At 37.6% G+C, this 20366-nt stretch overlaps 1 protein-coding gene across 23 annotated transcripts in view; it reads left to right on the top strand.

Annotated features, from left to right (window-relative positions):
* ADGRL3 (adhesion G protein-coupled receptor L3) overlaps positions 1–20366 on the top strand; it is an 882914-nt gene that overhangs the window by 108862 nt on the left and 753686 nt on the right. For all 23 annotated transcript variants that reach the window (XM_056111479.1, XM_056111470.1, XM_056111466.1 and 20 more), the window contains exon 2: positions 158–285. The gene's annotated coding sequence lies outside the window, so the exon portion shown is untranslated. The remainder of the gene's footprint in view (positions 1–157; positions 286–20366) is intronic.

The following is a 20366-nucleotide window of genomic DNA, read 5'->3' as shown; positions in this document are numbered from 1 at the left end:
AAAATATGTACCTGTGGTGGATTGAGTGGCTCTTCTGACCTCTCATTTGCTAAGATCACGTGTCCAATTTGAAGCCCCCAAAGAACAATGAGGAGGGATTTCACAGACTGTGGAGTGAATTGTCTTCCTTGTTTTCTTTTTTCCATTCTACCTACAGCTAGTTATCAGACTCTGAGAAAAGAGCGTGGAGAAGCAAGAAACGGAGTTGGGGGACTGCTGAGACACATGGTGTAGCAGCTGATGGTTTTGTGAAGCAGAAGATTCCAGAGTCAGGTCCAAGTGCAGGTATTATGAGGGGCGGGGTGGGGGGAGAACCATGGAGATGTATCTATTATTACCATAGTACTTTGAATAGGATTTGCAGGAAACACCTTCTTTACTACATTTGCAATAATATGGTTGTTGAATAAAGCCTTCTTGATTTTAAGCTGTATCATCTAAAGCCATCACTTTAAAAATGCTTTAAAACATTTTAAAAAATGGATCCATTTTCATATTTCCTCACAATGTAAGTAAAATTCTGCCTTTTCTAGGGGATGAAAGATTGTTCACAGTGGTGAGGGTGAATGCCTATGATGATCTGAACTGGGTTCTATTTGTGGATCCACACAGTCTCCTGAGTATCTCTGGGTGCAGCCCTGGCAGCCCTTGAGCACTGCCTGGTGTGGCCTTGGTGGACCCCCAGTCCCTCCTGGTGATGTGGATACCCATAGTGGCACCATATCCCCAGTCTGTGTGCTGAGTCACTGGTGCTGTTGACTGAGAAATGCAGTGGGCCAAATGTGGGCTGGTGGGCCTACTGTGTGCTCCTCCTGAGCCGCACCCACAAATTCTGTTTTCTAAAATAAATGAAATGATGTAAATAACTGAGGTTCTCAGATTTTGGTTTTTATTTACATATTATGCTGTGCATAATTGTGCTGAATATTAAGAAGCACGGTGCCTGTGTGCTAAAATTAATGTACTTAGATTAGAATGGTCTGATTAATACTGGTTGATAATACTTATTCAAAAAAGTGGCCAAATCTGGAATAGAGAAGGGATCACTAACTCAGTGATGGTTGGAGGGATGTTTTGGAATGGGAGCTGTGTGCTGAAAGTAGATAAAGGACCAAATGTAATAACCTTTCAATATCTGTATTGAAAATCATAATGTCCAAAAGTAGAGAGAGAGTATGGGGGAAAATGTCTCCCATAGAGGCAGGGGGAGGGGTGGGATGGATGGGGGGGATTCTGGGGACATTGGTGGTGGAAAATGTGCACTGGTGGAGGGATGGGTGTTCGATCATTGTGTGACTGAAACTTAAACATGAAAACTTTGTTACAGTATCTCTGTCACTGTCACTTCACTGTCCTCCCGTTGTTCATCAATTTTCTTGAGTGGGTCCAGTCATGTCTCCATCGTGAGACTTTGTTGTTACCGTGTTTGGCATATCGAATACGTCACGGGTAGCTTGCCAGGCTTTGCCCTGCGGGCGAGATACTCTCGGTAGTTTGCCAGGCTCTCTGAGAGGGGCGAAGGAATCGAACTCGGGTACTGTATCTCACAGGGATTCAATAAAAAATAAATAAATAAATGAAAAATAAAGTGGCCAATAGAGAAGCACACCTCTGAGAACTTGTTTCCGTACTTTTCAGTAAGAAAATCTAGTTCAAATACCTTAGCAAGAATTCAGATCTAGCCAGTGGGAAGTATTGAGGTGGGTATAGGATTCATTTTAAATCCTAGAATTGACCTTCCTTTGTTGTGTCACTAGAGGAAGTAATTCAATCTTTCTGCCAGTTTCTCTACTTCACTGATACAGAAAACTCTTTGTGGTTTTGGCAGATAAATAGGTAATGAATTTAAGAGTTTTACAAAGTGACTGGGGCATAATTTAATTTATATGTTTCAAGAGTTACATTATATTGATTTTCCAACATATTTGAAGTCTGATACACCAAAGTAATAATTTTTTGTTTAATTATTAACACACTCTTTTCCTTATTTGTATATAGGTTCTGTGTCATAATCAAGGGGCTGGAGCAATAGCACAGCGGTAGGGAGTTTGCCTTTTGCGCAGCCAGCCCGGCCAAGCCGGGTTCGATTCATCCGCCTCTCTCTGAGAGTCCAGCAAGCTATCGAGAGTATCTCACCCGCACTACAAAGCCTGGCAAGCTACCCGTGATGTATTCAATATGCCAAACACAGTAACAACAAGTCTCAAAAAAATGGAGACGTTACTGTGCCCGCTCGAGCAAATTGTTGAACAACGGGAGGACAGTGCCATAATCAAATGTCTTGTGTTTTGAAAAATGTGACTCACAAAATAGGACATAAACTATATTCTGTCCTCCTAGTGAAAGATATCATAATATCTAGTATTGTGAAATTAAGTACTGTCCAACTGGTAGTTCCCTTTTCTTTTTCTGGAGCTATTATTTGATGTAATCAACTATCGTCTGATTCTAATGGCAATATAAATCTCAACCCAGACTCCCTTTTGTGATTTAATTATAGGTATATATGTTTAAGTATTTGTTTAAATATTTAAATATTTAATATAGAATTACATCTAATTATCACTGATTAATAAAATATGGATTGCAAATATAATTTTAATAGTAAAGATTTATTTTTTCAGTGAACTGAACAGATTAATAATTGCTATGATTTTTATTAGCTGTTTTCACACCTCACTGATTTTTCTACAAAACAGATGATTGCTCTATAACATATTTGATTTAAATTCACAAGATTCCAATATGCCATTGACTGTATATGATGTATATTGTCGTTACTATTATTATTACTTATTTTTAAACTTCTTTTGGGTTTTGAGCCACATTGGACTGAGTTCAGAATGTGGTTCTGTTCCCTGATGGGCTCTGGGGATCATATGGGATTTCAGGGATCAACCCCAGGTTTCACGAGTGAGGCAAACACCCTACCTCCTGTATGGCCCCTGATGTGCGTTTTTGAATGCATATTTCTATAGTTTTTGACAAGCTTGTTTTTGTGCCTCTAGAGTATGAATGAGTTCTACTACTGTGTGCAGCACAAAAGGGAAATGGTGAAATAGATGCCATTTAGATTTCCTGACATTCAAAGAAAAGGTATCTCAGTAATACCATCTTTTTTTGTTATTCTGCTGCTTCAACAAATTATCCGATAGAGGGGATGTTATGTCGGAGTGTAGTGCTAAGAATTCAGAATCAGACTATGACAGGTTGAAATTCACAGGAAATGAAACAGAAGTTAGAGTGACTTTCTCGGAAGGAATCTCTCAGGTTAACAGTATGCCTGGGGCTGGGAATAAGACAAGCCCACTGCCTTTTAATGATAAATATCTATAGACATAGCCACAAGAGAGCTTTGGTGCCCTAGGTGTCTTTCATTGGATTTTTAAATTCTGTGGGTATATGGAATTAAGCATCAACAGTTGGAATTCGTTCTTTGTATTATAGTTGATGATAAATTGCTTAAAGATTTATAATCATCACCAGTAAGGATGATACATACTAGATTAGAATTAAGGAATTCATTTGGTTTTCTTTCCCCAGAAAATCAAAATTCCTTATGTCAGAAAAGTGTCTTGAGAATGTGTCAGTGCCAAAAGGCTTGATGTGAAATCTGTTTGGAAATGAAGATCACATATTTCCAAATACATTATTAAATATTGTAAGATTTTTATGTGCCTTTATTTCTGAAAGTAGCTCACTTTTCATGAAGTAAAACTTTATAATAAATATATTTTTGAAAATAGCAGTGCTAACCAGGGTTGAGTTGGCAGTTGTCTCAGTACTTAAAACTTTATTAATTGCATTCTTACCAAATGAATTACTATAAAGTAGCCACCATATTTATATTACTTAAAAACAATCACCAAGTTATTTCTGAAAGATAAGATCACTTTTTTAGTGATTGTTGTTTCTCCTCCACCTTATTTCACCCCTCTTTAAAAACAAAGGCACGTGGGTCCCGGGCCTGAAATCTCCAAGCCTACTTGGATCGGGGCTGAGCATCCTCCACCCAGATCCTCCAAATTCCAGTAGGCGGAGGTCACACCCACCAAGAGACCCCTGGCATTGCGTAATCCCATCAACGGCCAAGACTCAGAGACTAAAACCCAGATCCCAGAAGCGCGTGGCCACATTTGCAGCTGCGCGACATCTTATTATCTCATTCCTACTTTGTACATACTGGCAGGCTACCGAATGTAACCTGCCCACACGGCAGAGTCTGGCAAACTCCCCGTGGCGTACCCAATATTCCAAATACCAGTAACAATGATGGGTCTCATTCTCCAAAAGAGCCTTTAATATGGCACTTTCTTAAAAATCTCAGGGCTACGATGAAGGAGACGTTACTGGGGCCTGCTCGAGGCACTCAACGAATAACAGGATGGTTGTGATTGTGATTGTGATTAAAAACAAGGGATCAGTTAATTGTTTGTTAACCATTATCTCAGTTTTTCTTTATTTCTTAATTAGCCTTTTAAGATATTTCAGATATTTCCTGCATACTTTTCAATTCATAAGTAACAATTTGCTAATTAGATGATGGTGAAGGGTACTAAAACTGTGGTGGTGGGTGATTTTTTGTTATAAATTTATTGAGTATGCCTGCAACTTATATGGTATTGTAAATCAATAAAAGCAAGAGGAAATGTATGTCTATAACTGTACCTCATGGTGTTTCATTAATAAAAAATTTAAAAAAAAACCTAAAAAAAAAGCAAGGGGAAAATCTGTTTCTGGACATAATCGAGTATTCAAAACAAATACTGAATATATCTCACATATTTTTTTGTAGAGTTTTTGTTGTTGCTGTTGTTTTCCTTTTGGGTCACATCCGGCAATGTTCAGGGGCTATTCCTGGCTCTGCACATAGGAATTACTCCTGCTGGTACTCAGTTGATTATATGGGATGCCTGGGATTGAACCCGGGTCAGTGGCATGCAAGGTAAATGCCCTACCCTCTGTACTGTTTCTCCGGCCCCAGGATGACTGTTTTTTGGCAGGAAGGAAGGATGTTCTTTAATTTCAAGGAAGATCTGCCTTCCTAATCAATGTGTAAGTTTGGCCCTGTACCTTATGCAATTGAAGATTCCCAACTTTTGTCCATGGATGTGGAGGTTGATATGTGCTTTGAAAAAAAATGTGTAAAGCGAACACTGAAAATTCGTTTTAATTGAATAGTGATAGTAAAAATTCATCAGAGTATTAGATTTTATTGTGAATTGTTATAAGGCTTTAATAGACGTATACTCTCCTCACATTAAGATGTTAATTGAAGGCATAGTAATTTCTGGGAAGAGGAAGGAGTTTGAATGAGTAAGAACTCACTATATTGCCACCCCCTCTTTTTTTTATTTAACTTTAGTCAGGTTAAACTATTCTCTCCTTGGAGTAAGATGGAGAAAAAAAGTGGGGACAAGGAGAAAAATTGCTCCTTTAGTCTTCCAAGTTCTAAGCTGAGATACATACAATAAGTACAGATGAGCTGGAAGAACATAAATAAGTTATCAAAATGTATAATTCATGTATGCATGGGAAACTTCATAGGGAAAAATGAGTAACTCCCAGAGATAATGTAGAACTGAGGCCTTAATACCACTTTCATAGGAAGTTAAGGAGGCATACAGAGGCATCATTTCTTCTCAGGTTATATGTATAGACCCTTACAATTATTTCTTTTCAGGTAAGATGTGTAGACCCTTGCAAGAACAGACGGAAGGCTGATACTAGTGACAGGATTTGTCTGATGTAGTGTCAGCTTTTAGTCTTCTCTGATAAATGTCAGTCTGTTTTGGTTAATAAAGCTGCATGACAAGAAATTTCTGATAAGGAGATCCTTTTGTTAGAGGGAGGTAAAAGCAGTTCAGAGCTGCACCCATACCTATGTTCACTGTAGTGCTTACTCTAGTAACCAGGATATGGAGACAACCTCGATGCCCTCCTAAAGATGAATAAACCCAGAACTTGGGGTATGTTATGCAGCTGTAAGCGGTGGTGAGATCATGCAGTTTGCTGCAGCATGGGTGGAATTGGAGAATAACATGTTAGAATGGATAAAGACAGATGAACTCACTCATCTGAGGAATGTAAAGACAGAACAGGGGAAGAGATGGTACTTATATGGTAAAACTTTGGCCTTAGAATACAAAACCAGTTACAGACAACCAGGGGGAGTCGTAGTAGTAGTAGTAATTGTTACCTTAAATTTTAAATAATATTGTGACTACCAAAACTATCACAATCACTATCATCCCGTTGTTCATTGATTCGCTCGAACGGGCCCAGTAACGTCTCCATTCGTCCCTGTCACGTGCTAGTGTAGCCCGATGACATATTGGGGGCTCCTTCAGGATGGGGGGAATGAGGACCATTCATTGTTACTGTTTTTGACATATCGAGTACACCACGGTTAGCTTGTCAGGCTCTGCTGTGCGGGCAGGATACTCTCGGTAGCTTGCCAGGCTCTCCGAGAGGGATGGTGGCTTTTGGGGCAGCCTCTAAATCACCTTTACAGATGTTCCTAGTCAGGCATATAGGTGGGTATGATACTCTGAATAGCCTGCTGGGTTCTCTGAGAGTGAGAACTAGAGAATAAGAGGTCTTCCGGAAGCTTGGTTTTAGAGTCTCTGGATCCTGGCTGTTGATTATATACCAAAACTATACTGAATGAAAAAACCTATGAAAATTAAGTTAAATAAAAGGTAAATTATTTTCTCTGAATTCTAACTAGAGCTGGATTTCTAGAGCTGGACTTCTAGTTATATTGGAGGTAGCATAGTCTGCTCTATTTTGGGAATTATTTTAAATACATTAGGAATTTTTATTTGAAGGTTATATAAAGTACCCTCTGAAATTGTACTTTGGAATTTTGCCCATTAGAAACCATCTTCATTTAGTAGCTAGGTTTCAGTACCACCAAATTACTCTAACCCACATCACTTTCCAGTGCTGCTAGATCATTCATGACCTTCCAGGCTTTGTTTTATGTGATTCACTCACAGAATTTTGTGTAGTCATTGAGATAGCCATTTTGTAGGTGTGTAAACTTCAGGATGCATATAACCTTTTGAAGTATTTGTGTTTTTTGAGGTATACTTAGTCCTTGTTCCCAACATAATATTGGTGAGTAGATAGTACAACCAGGGACGCATTTTAAAAAAATAATGATTCATGACATTGTTACAAAATGAATTTGTAACAATGTTTTAATTATTAAATATTCTTGAATTAATAATTTACTTGTCTGTGCAAAAGTTATTAAATTGTTCCTATTTCTATTTGCTCTTTAACTCTTGTCAGAAAAAAGGAAGGAGATATTAAGAAAGCTGTCATGAGAATATCCTAATCATCTCAGGGGTACATAATCAGATTAGTTCCATTTATACCGTGTTAACCAGTGTACCTTTGTAAGCCTTCTACTTGGGTACACAAGCTGCTGGCTGAATCTTGCTGGTAGAGATAACCCTCAATTCTTCTGTATCCTGTTCTTGAATCATTTCATTAAACAAAGGCCTTTGAGTCTTCTTTTATTGAAAAGAACAAATGGTTAGATTTTAGGAACTGTAGCTATTTTGTTATTCACAAATTCCAGAGCCTTTCAAAATTTATCATTCACATTCTCAGCTCTGCTCACAATCAGTCATTATGTCAGCAGCTGCCCAGGGAACCTCACTCCAATTCATTCAGCCTGATAATAACCGTCAGGACAAGGATTGTGCTATTAAAAATAATAGTAAAATAAGTCATTAAATGGTAGATGCCTTTATGTGCTAAGTTAAAGACCAGTTACTTCTATATGGTGGAAATACCATTGTATGTTTGGCATAGAGGTAAAAGCAATATCTGTGATGAAAATTAAATTGATTCAATTGATGTGTTCTAATAATAGAAGGGGTTCTAAAGGGCTCCGTTCACAAATAAGTCATTTTGAATGATTTATTGGAGGCTATCCCACTTATCAGATGTCAACATTTATCTTTGTAGTTCAATAAACGGACGATTGGAGAACTGTAACCACTGGAATAATGATACATTTTCTTTTATCTCATTTCATTCCACTGGCTTTGGACCACAACCAGGGCTTCCAGGGCTTACTCCTGGCTTTTAGCTCTGGGATCTTTACTTGTGGGCCTTGGAGGAGGGGGAGGGGTATTTGCTGGCAACTGACCATTTGTGGAAACAGGAATCAAACCAGGTTCTATTGCTGGCAGGGCAATGCCTTCTTAATTGTTCTACTAGCTCTAGTCCTGAATAGTGATAGCATTGTAGCACTGTTCTCCCGTTGTTCATCGATTTGCTCGAGCGCGCACCAGTAACATCTCCATTGTGAGACTTGTTACTCTTTTTGGCATATCGAATATACCATGAGGAGCTTGCCAGGCTCTGCTGTGCAGGCGGGATACTCTCGGTAGCTTGCCGGGCTCTCTGAGAGAGGCAGAGGAATTGAACCCGGGTCGGCTGCATGTAAGTCAAATGCCCTACCTGCTGTGCTATTGCTCCAACCCACAAATAGTAGGATTCACTTTCATATTAGAGAAAATAAATACATTATTATTTGACATTTAACGTGGCTTCATATATGTGATATTGTATATTTGTATTGTATATTCTGATTAAAGTAGACATTATATTAAGCTAAATTGTGTTTCTTTTCTTCCTTCCATTCTGCCTACACTCCATCCTTTTCTTCCCTTTTCTTTGTGTTGTGCTGTCTCAGTCCAGCATTCTGTGACACATTGCTGTTTGGATGATTAATGTAAAATTTAAATTATTCCAATCAAAGCAGAACACAAATATTAACTTATATAGCATCATTTTGGAGTTGTCTGGGCCATCGAATTCATTTGTGAAGATTTTGAGTTTTTGTTATTTTAAATATCCTTGATCAGATTCATCCCTATGTGTATCATATATGAAAGCCCATGTTTTTATCAGCATCCTAATTCTATTCCTTACAAAAATTTAAGAAATGAGATATAAATACTGACACAGAATGTCAGCTTGCTTGCAGTTTTTCTTTAATTCATATATAAAATTCGAGGCATTAGTCTATGTACAGTGTTGCCACCTTCTGCTGACCACTTTGAGTCTTTAAATTTTTTTAAATAGACTTTTTTATTAAAAATATGTGTATTTAGATACATGGTTTACAAGGGTGCTAATGTTTTAAGCATGCAGCGTTGTTATACCACACCCATCTTTAGGGTACCAGTATCCCTCCACCACTGTTTCTAGAGCCCCTCTCATAACCTACACTTTTTTTTTAAGTGGGTATTTTTTTTTTATTAGTGTTTAATTTGTTTTTAACTTTTGGAGTCAGCATCAACTTGAATACACTTTGAAATGTAAAAAAAAATTTTAAATCGGTTTTGGTTTATACAAAGACAAAGATGCATCTCTCAGATGACCTCATTTTATTTTTCTTTGATATCTGTGGACTACTGTCATAAAATTGGGGTACATCCCTGGAAAGTTTATGTTGGATAGTTCTCAGTTCTTGATAAAAGCTCAGTAAATTAAGTTCACTATTCATAAGGAAAGCAAAAATAATAGAATTGTTACCTTAAGAGGTTGTAAGATGATGTTAATCGTGGTAAATATATGAGGTTAATAGTACAGCCACAGGTAGAACTATAACAAGAAAATGTTATCAATAGGATCAGATATATGAGTGAAGAGATATATAGTGGCTACCATGCTTGCTTTGTGATGTCTAAACAAAGAGCCAGGAGTTAGTCCCTGTATTTCATATATATGTATATATATATATATACACGTATACATATATATATATGAAATATATATGTATATGGTAGCAAATATATAAAACATTTATACTACTACTATTACAGCCACCATTCAGGTTTTCACTTACTGGCTTGTATCAACTTAGAGGTAATTTTCTTTTTTTTGGTAAGTATGGAATGGTGAAGGTAGCTTAATACAGAAAAGACTCACAATATCTTTATATTTATTTTAGCACTGCAATTAATGAACTTGAAATTAAAAAACCTTTTGGAAGTCAGGTTGAATGAATAACTCAGTCTCATATACAGTGTCAATAATTTTCTAAGTAATTCGAGGTTACCAATGTCATGACCATCTTTCAGTGTTCAACACGAACGTTTCTAAAGGGTTACTATGACTTTCAATGTATGTTAAAATCTGCCCAACAAAGGTACGTGCTCTAAATACATCAATCTTTCAACCAAATCTGATATAGGATTAATGTGGAATCGGAATGGCCCAGCTAATGAATGCCAAGCTTAATGTACAATCTTTTTTTTGAATAAATCATACAGCAAAATTGCAGAGTGTGTAAATTACAGAGGCATCATAAATCAATACCCTTTAGATTGCTCTGACTGAGATAAGGGGTAGCACTGCAGAGGCCATGACATACTTGAAAGTAAATGAGAGAAAAGCAGTTAAAGTGAAAGAGCAACACCCATTAAGGACAGGAAATGCTGAAAAAATTATTATAAAAGTTGAGTACACAAATTACACATCCCTGGGCAGTGGTGAATTTATGCAAAGTGCTGGGATGAATGAGAAAGGCTCATGATGCTTTTTACTATGTGACTGTTATTAGACTATGTTAAAGTGTTTGAACTGTTCCTACAAATGTGCCCTAATGGTTGAGAATGAGTTTTCTGAATCATAGCATTTTAAAACATGATTTCTTTATGAATGTTATGAACTAATTGTTAAAGCTGTAGATCATAATTTTTATTCTAATCTCTGGTATAAAATTGACTTCCATAGGTGATACTGGTCATGTCAAAAACGTGTTATTATGATTGTCTAATCATTTGATTATATAGCATCCCTTGTCTATCCGTTTCACATTGTATTTGTGAAATGAAAATGATTAAACAATGATAAGAAGATTGAGTTTAAAAAAAACACTTAAAAAATATTGTCTGTACCGGAACAACAAGTTTTGTGATAGGAACACTTTTTTTTTAAAAGCCATTTCACAGGATCATATTAACTGCCAGGAAGTTTTGCCAAACAGATTTTAAGGGGAAAATCAGGCTATCCTAACTGTCCAAATGTTTTCTCACGTTTCAAACAAGCAGCTGCTGGCAATTCCTGCCAGTAGTAAACCTTTCAGGCAGAATGTGAGCAGCTGCCAATCTTATGTCAATATTTTAAATTCACTTAGAACTATCCTAACTGGTGTAAAAAAATCCTACTTTCCCCCAAAAGGCCAATAGGCAAGTCATTTTGATGCTTTGTCTCCTCTATCTCTTCTAGTGGTGAAATGACCAAACAAGCCATTTTGGTAAAGAAATAGTTCTTAAAATATTGAGAGCAAGAACAAATCTCACTTTGTTATTGGTAATAAATATATCTTCAATAGTCAAAGCAATGACTTTATTAAATATGTTATTTCTGAATTATTTAGAAAATGCTTGCAAGGAGTTTATTTCATAATTAAGATTTTTTAAGAATCAAAGTTCTTAAATGCCCTTTTGAAAACTACAGAGCAAGGTTGGCAAAGGCAAGAAATAATGCCTAGAAATTAATTTGATAGTGTCCATTGCATTTAAACACTGCAGAGTAAATTACTTGACTCAAAATTCACAGTTTGCCATAATCCCTGTTCTAAAGCAGTGTGCTTCAAACTTTTAATTTAATTTAATTTTATGTTGTTTGATTTAATTTTATATTTATAAAATTGTTCACAATAATGGATTACATTTAATACTTGAACACCAAATCCAACCACCATTACACCTGCCCAACACCATATTTTGGATGTTTCCATCTCGCACCCCAAAACCTGCCCCCAAAGCAGAACTGAAGTAATTTATTTTGTATTGCTTAAATAATCCACTAAAAGTGATCCAAAAAAATTTCCTTAGAGGAAAATGTGTGAAGGTTGTTGTATTTTACCCAGGAGCAATTAAGCCCTTCTGTAAGAGATCACAAACATGTTGTTAAAGGTCGAGCCTTTGTGTGTGTGTGTGTGTGTATAAATCTGCATATATATCTTCCCTCCTAAGATTGGTTACCTTCTACTTTAAACCCCATCAAATGAGCTGTGATCACTTAATCACTTAATCACTTAATCCCCATTATTCATCGATTTATTGGAGCGGGTGCCAGTAACGTCTCCATTCATCCCGGTTGCGTGCTAGCATAGTCCAATGGTATCTGTTCGTTCTAGGAACATGCAGAGCCTCAAACCGATCATTTAGGGTCTTGACGAAGAAGTCTGACCATCTTATAGGTGGGCGTCCACGTGATCTTTTGATGTCCCGTGGAATCCAATCAGTAATGGCTCTAGTCCAGCGGTTGTTTGTAAACCTCATTACGTGTCCAGCCCATCTGATTTTTGATGTCTTGGCAAATGAGACAGCGTACCTGATTCTTGAGCGTTGACGAAGATCAGAACTCCGGATTCTATCTCTCATTTGAGTGAATCGTGATATTCCAAGCATAGTTCTTTCGATTCCTCTTTGAGAGACCCGAATAGCGTTCTCATCCTGTTTTTGTAGGGTCCAGGTCTCTGAGGCATATGTTAATGCAGGAAGAATAGTGGAATCAAAGAGATGTGCTCGTAGCTGGAGGTTCTTTGTCCTCTTAGTTATTTCTTCAATGCTCTTGAAGGCATTCCAAGCCGCTCTCTTCCTCCTGCGCAACTCAGGTGCCAGGTCATTCATCATGTTGATTTCTCGACCTAGGTATATATAACTGTTGCATTCGGAGATGGTGGTTCCGTTAAGAGCGAATGGAGCATCAGGAACAAGGCTGTTTCTCATAAACATTGTCTTCGAAAGATTCAGCTGTAGTCCGACCTTTCCACATTCACGGTCAAAGTCGTTCAGCATTTGTGCTGCTTGGCTGATGTTTGGTGTTATTAGAACGATGTCATCAGCAAAGCGGAGGTGGTGTAGTTGCCGACCATCTGTCTTCACTCCCATGTTTTCCCATTCCAGTCGTCGCATGATGTTCTCGAGGGTGGCACTGAAGAGTTTTGGTGAAATGGTATCACCCTGCCGAACCCCTCTCTTAATATGGATGATTACTTCTTTGTAGAATGGTGAGATTTTGGTAGTGAATCCGCAGTAGAGCTCACGAAGGATCCTGATGTATTGAGTTTGTACGCCCTGATTGGCTAGGGCTTCCATGACCGCTTCCGTCTCAACAGAATCAAAGGCCTTCTTTAAATCAATGAACGTTAGACAGAGCGGCATCTTGAACTCCCGAGATACCTCAATGAGCTTGGTTATTGTGTGGATATGGTCGATGGTACTGAATCCTTTTCGGAATCCAGCTTGTTCACATGGTTGTCCTTCATCTAGTGTTCTGCTAATCCTATTCAGGATGACTCGAGTGAATAGTTTGTAGATGACAGACAATAGGCAGATTGGGCGATAGTTGCCAATGTCGTGGATGTCTCCTTTCTTGTATAGTAGTACAGTCCTGCTGGTTTCCATTGGGATGGAACCTTGCATGCAGACAGGTAGCCTGTGAAGAGTCGAGCCAATGTATTGATGAGTACTGATGGTAAGTTCTTCAGGTGTTCAGGTCTGATCTTGTCTGGGCCAGGTGCTCTTTGTTTCTTTACTGACGAGATGGCATATTGGATTTCGGAAGGGAGAACATTGGGAACGACATATCCATCATGTGGTATGTGGTATGTGGGCAAGTGGATGTGGCTATTAAAGAGATCTGAGTAGAAGTCATGAATAATCTTCTCCATTGCCCTTCTGGAAGATGTGATAGATCCATCATGATGTTGGAGGGCAGTCATCTTGGTTTTGTAGTTGGTGAAGGACAGGCGGGCATTACGGATGTTTTTCCCAGCTGTGATAGACTTGATATATCAGTGATGGTATATCAGTGGTGTGGGATGCTTTGCATGATCCAGGAATTCTAAGATTTAAATTATGGTTATATAGCAGATTGACTCAGGGGTGAGGCTAGTCTGAGCACATGGAGAGCAGCCATGAGCACAGTGGTGGTTAAGTTCTGGAGGTTTTTGGCTGCTGGGGCTAGCTTGTTGGGGCGGGGAGGGAAACTCACATCCCTCCAGCCCCTCTTGGAGGTAGCCCTTGATGAGACAGCCTGGTGCATGGTCTGGAATCATCTCTATGGCATATCCTAAACTTTTTAAATCTGCAGTAGAAACCTGTTCTACTTACTGGCCATGGACCAGGGCATATAGTCAAGATGGTCTCAGACCTATAACAGTCCACAGATTGGTGGCTGAAGAATACTGTTCTAAAGCAGTTTTTTGGGGAGTGATTTCCTGATTGGTTCCTTGATTGCCTTGCATGCAGCTCACCTGGTTTGATCCCAAGCCTCTCCTGTGGTTCCCCAAACACCGTCAGAAGTAATTCCTGAGTGCAGAGCCAGGACTAAACCCTAAGCATCACAAGGTACTGCATGAAAAACTAAATAAATGAATGAATGAACGAATGAATAAACAAACAAATGTGATTTCTTCTTTTTGCTGGGGAGGGGGGTAACATTTGTACCACACCCAGCAGTGCACAGGAGTGATCCCTGGTAGTGCGTGGGGAGTTGGTACTAAGGAGTAAACCTAGGCCTGGCTTCATGTAAGACAAGTCACTTATCTATCTCTCTGGCCTATAGGTATTTATTCACGTTTGTTATTTTTGGAATTAGAAAATGTTCTCCCTTTTGTTTCTCTTGTCCTTGTAATGACTGGGTCGTTTTAGTGTTTTTCTGAGGCCACCATTTGCTCCTGTATCTTTTGGTGCTGCCCGCTGTAGTTTACACCCCTTTAGTTATGGTGTTTGCAGACACCTGGCCATGTTGTGGCATTGGGAATCCTACACAACTGAACTGTGACTCAATATGTATGATAGCACTGGGGATTGACCTCATGGCCTTCCACTGCACTTGAAATGTAGAGCTTCTAAGCCTTGATTCTTCTTTCAAAACATTTTTTTGAGAGTCATTCCTGGCAGTACTAAGAAGCTATTCTTGGTTCAGTGCTTCGTGATTACCCCTATAGTGCTGGAGGAACATGCAGTATGAAACGTCAAACTTGGGGCTCAGCATGCACTCATATTAACCTATATTTAAGGTAGGCAAGAATCTAAAATTTCATGATAGTGTAGCAAATGTCAATTGAAACCAGAAAAATTGGCCAAAAGATTATGCTTGGGGCCAGCATGGATGATTTTGGGGAATTTATTGAAACGGGGTAATGGTTGATAATTGGTTAAGAGAGGTGAGTGGGAGAATGCTAAAATAAAACAAAAGATAACACCAAAAAAAAGTGTCCAAAGAGACCACTGATTTTCTTAGAAACTGAGAATTTGAGAAGAAACAAAGTATTGAAGTGTGAAAGCTACATACTAGTTAAGATTTTGAAGTAAATGGTCCAACATCCAACTTGTCCTTTTGTCTTTTTATTGGCTCAAGGAGTAAAAATGTTCTCTCACTTTTTAAAAATCAAATTGGGTTATGCTGTTTACTTTTTTGAAGATCCAATTTGCATCTTTGTTAACTGAATTAAATCAAAATTATTTTTTTTTAAAATTTCATTCTGCTAGGGATGAGAAGAAATATCTACCTCTCAGCATTCTTAAACTTCCCAGGTTATCAAATAAGTAACATTGTATAACAGATTATTTTGAGAAAACTGCAAGTTTCCTTGTACATGCTTAGGTAGAGAACTGTAAAGTTGATGGGCAAAATGAAGGCATAACAGAGGTTCTGAAACTTATGTGGCCTGCGTGTCCCTTTTCAATTAAAAACAAATACCGAGCTACCTTAGAAATGCACATATTTAAACTCTGTAATTAAAAAAGTATTTTTTTCATCGTTCCACAGGACATTATACCTCCTGAATCATTTTAGTAACATCCTACCCATAATTGGGGGTCTATATTACCCACTTTGAAAACACAAATATGTATCAGAGGGAAGTAGTGAGATTGGGTGAGATAGGGGCCTGTGACTTGCAGGAGGCAGAGACTCTCACGCCAAGGGAAGATGATTATACACTGGGGGCGGGGGGGAAGTGGGGTAGGCAGGTGCTCTGTTCTGCTACTCTTTGTCCTGACAGAAGCTGTTGCCCAATAGAAGGGCTTTTGTTGATAAAATTCTGCATCTGGATAATAGATGTATTTTCAATATTTTTCATTTAATCTTTTTTTTAAAGCTTTAAGGTTGTTAACTGTGTCATCAAGATTCCTCCAGATTAACTTCTCTCTGAAGAAATATAAAAGCCGGACCCAAATCGTATTTATTTGTTGAGTTTTTGGGACTACACCTGGCAACTGGATCTGTCAGAGATCACTCCCCCCAGAGTTTGGGGGACTATATGCAGTGTGGGCATTGAATTGGCGTCAGCTGTTTACAGGGCAAAGCACTAGGACTAGTACATGTATCACCAGGAGAGATCCCTGAGTGCAGATCCAGTAGTAAGACCTGAGTACCGCAAGGTGTGTCTCCCAAACAAAAGCAAAAGAAGAATCTGTGTTCTTAAGCACAAGTGGGGAATCATAGAAATAGTTTCATGAACAATGTGACATTGTTTAATTCCCACATTTAGTTTAGTAATTGCTAAGAATGCACACTACTGTAAATGGTTACAGAATGTAAAAATATGTATGACAACTTATCATGGATTGTACTCAGTGTATTTACACACTGTCTGATGCCCGACCCACTCAGAGGCATGGTGTTCAGTGTTGAGATGATAATGGATGGCTTGTTTTTCCAAGGGTGTGAGTGTGTTCCTTCTCTACCTGGGGTAGCAGCTGTGGTTGCTGAGCACAGATGTGACAGACTCTCCAGGTAAATGAGACCAACAATGTTGTCTGCTGCTGCTGCCAATAGTGGTAGAAGGTATGCTCCTAGCCCTCCCGCCTTGCTCTTCTGCTACATTCACAGGGGCACAGACAACGCTGTGATGAGTTTTGTAATGGAATCAATCCTTGTTTATGTTTTGTAGTGAAATGCCTTTGAGTTTTAGCCAGTGTTTGTCCAACTTTCAATGGGATACCCACTGTACTATTGTAGGAAAATGCACTGTTGACACCTAGTTTGTGAGGCTTCCAACTTGTCTGCTTTTATTATTGAATCAGGTGATTAAATACCTCAACCCACCTTTGGATTATGCTATGGAAAAGTATACTGCTGAAAGGCGAGAGATAAAGGAGCAGTCTCTTTAAATATCTTTTTTTAAAAATATATCTGCAGCTTTTATTTAGTAAATTCATACTTCTTATTTGTGCTTTTTAGGCTTCTGTGTGCTACTTATTCATTTCCTTTATGCATATGTTGCTATAATTTTAAGCATTTTGAAAGTTAACTTGTGTGTATGAGTGTTCCTTATAAAATGTTTTTGTGATTCAGGGAATATCTGTTTTAACAAGCTCTAAAGGACCTTGATTAGTACAACTACTCTAGGATGCCTTATAGATTTATATTTTATAAATGAATATTACTAATATTGTGAAAGTTTGCTGAAGTCCCAAAGCATAATGAGTCTTTGATAGGTAGGATCTTCCTATCTCGGAAAAATCACTGGATGTGACTCTGACATTCCTGCAAGCGAATCAGTTTAATCAGTGCAGTGTTGCTGCCCTCCTTAGAATCCTTTGTCTTCGGATACTACTGCCCGGAATGCAGGGATTGAAAGTAAGTGCTGAGTCATCTTTATAACTCATTCAATTCTTACAGTTTTGAATTATCAAGTTATGAGGGCAAGTTTGTATTATTAAAAATTAAACAATTAATGATCATGATTAATGATTATATCATAATTATATTTTTATGATATATGATATCATATAATGATATATTATTATATCATATAATGATATATGATATATAATGATTATATCAATGCCTAACCAGTTGTAGAAACAGTATTTAAATCTAAGTACCTTTGGATTTTGAATATAATTTTTCAGCTAATTAAAGGCTATTTAAAAACATTCTATTTTTGCATCAATATTTAAATGGAGAAGATCTAACTTTGAAAATATATTTTACTCCAGATTTGGGCTTTTAGAGTTAGGGTTCATGTATTAAAATATCTGTATTATCGTACAATAGAAGTTATATGCTATCTTGTAGCCCTTTCTAGGAAAGTTCAAGTTTGAATGAAGTACTGTAACAACTGTATTACATGCTGTGTTATTAAATGGATTATAAAATCAGTTAGGCTCTTTTTATATGTTTGTGTAATTGATATAGGAAACACTAGAATTGTTGTGTCTTGGACAAAGTTTCTAAGATTGTAGTTTGTATTCCACTTCAGTGGTTCTTGGCGTGAGAAAAGAAGGGTTCGCTTAGTTGTTCAAACTTTTTGAGTGAGATAGGGCATTTATATTTCCAAGTATGCTTTTCTGGTTTATAAAGGTTGCCTTCAGTTACACTAATAAATAGTTCATAGAAAAGTAAGTTCAACACTTGTTTTGGTAACTTACTAATGGGGAAAGAAGAAAAAGAAACATGTTTGTTGTCATACAGATTCCTAAAAAGTGGAAGCAGGTTGGGGCTGGAGCGATAGCACAGAGCATAGGACGTTTGCCATTGCACGTGGCCAACTCAGGTTCGATCCCTGGCATCCCACATGGCCAACCCGGGTTCGATCCCCGGCATCCCATATGCTGCCCCAGAACTGCCAAGAGTAATTCCTGAGTGAAGGAGAGCCAGTAGTAACCTCTGAGCATTGCTGGGTGTGATCAAAAAAGAAAACAAAAAACAAAACTGAACAGACAAACAAAAAACCAAAAGCAAGTCTAGATTTGGGGAGCTGAGACATTCATCTGCAATCTCTGCTTAAGCCAAATATGATTGAGTGAAAACTAGCCAGTTTTCAATTCATTATTTCCTTTGTGGGGAGCAAATAGATAGTGGAGAGGGAGTGATCTGGTGAGCTACTCCTCTGGTAGTACACCTAAGGCTAGAACAGTAATGAAGAATTTCTGAACTTTGCAGTTGTGAGTGGTAGGAAAAAGAAGGTGTGGGATAAAGGAGTTAACATCTGCATTTAGTGTTATCATGTACCTTGAAATTTTGGTTAAAATGACATGAAGGGTTTTCTTGGTTCATTCTTTATAGAGTTTTTCAGTATGAACATTGATAGAGGACACTTCCTATGTTTAACCTGTGCATTCACTTGAGTCGCTGCTAATGTGATAATTCACCTTGGCACCATAATCACATTTGAGAGGCACAATAAAATAAAAACCATTAGTAAACGCATCAGTCAGTAATAAAAATAAGGTCGGCAAAATTTGTACTTTAATTGAAAATGGGGGCTCTTGAAAATGAGAGATTAATGGAATCATAAAGTAGAAAAATTAAAATGCATATGTAAAACGGACGAGAATAATAGTTCTGAAGATTCACCTTGTCTTAAAAGACTCTGAAACCTTCCTGCTATCATTAGATTACAATTCTGAAGGTCACAAAGCCATTGTAGGAGAAATTTGCACTGTTAACGGTACTGAATTGATGAAAAGTTACTAGAGTTTACTATATTACTTAAGGAGGTGATACAGTAGAAAACATAACCTCTTTTAGTTTCTGGGGTTTTTTTTTTAAAGAAAATGTACAATTGTTTGACAAATTTTTCAGTTTTAAGTTTTTAGCACGTGCAAAATAATAATTCAAGGCCTGTGACTAAAAGTAAATTTATTTTGAGTCATAAAATTGTAAAGTTTTAAATGCTGCATACTTTCAGTTATCTTCCAGAGGAGGAAGACTCATATAGGAAGAAAGTGAATCACTTAGGTCATTTACATTTCTATGAATCTATTTGAATTTTGTAAATGAAAGGAAGTTTGTTCTGCTGTGTTGTTTTTTGCCATAGATCAGAACATATGGCAGCATAGTTTGGCTGTTAGAGGGCGCAGCAGGGGTTTGGATCAGCCATTTAACAACCTTTCTTTTCTTAATTTCTTTGTACCTCTACAGTGGTCCTGTATAAATTAAAATATGTGAGGTATCCATGGGATCTGCAAATAATGAGGTCCTGAGACTACAACAGGCATAAAGAACTTACTCTTACCTGCTCATTGTCTGTGTCTGAAAATCATTAAGTAATCACTTCCACTACAGTACTTCCTTATTCCTTTATAATAATCATCATTAGCTGAGTAAAAAAATAAGGATAAAGCTTTATTAATAAATCATAGCATAATGCTATCTTGAGATATAATAATCACATTAGAGTTAAAAGGAAAAGATAAAAAGTGGGTCAAAGAAGATAGATTACTGATAATTCATTGATGAACTATATTGAATTTTAGGCATTTTTCGTAGATGACCTTAGAGTAGATAGTCATTGTCCATCAGAACTTCACTACCACAATCGCTCATCACAAAATATGAAATATATCATTTGGTTGTCCCATAAA

This window comes from Sorex fumeus, unplaced genomic scaffold (genome assembly GCF_029834395.1).
Source record: "Sorex fumeus unplaced genomic scaffold, SorFum_2.1 ptg000013l, whole genome shotgun sequence".
Taxonomy (NCBI): Eukaryota; Metazoa; Chordata; class Mammalia; order Eulipotyphla; family Soricidae; genus Sorex; species Sorex fumeus.
Note: the sequence above shows the minus strand (reverse complement) of the source record. Positions and strands in the feature narration are given on the sequence as shown.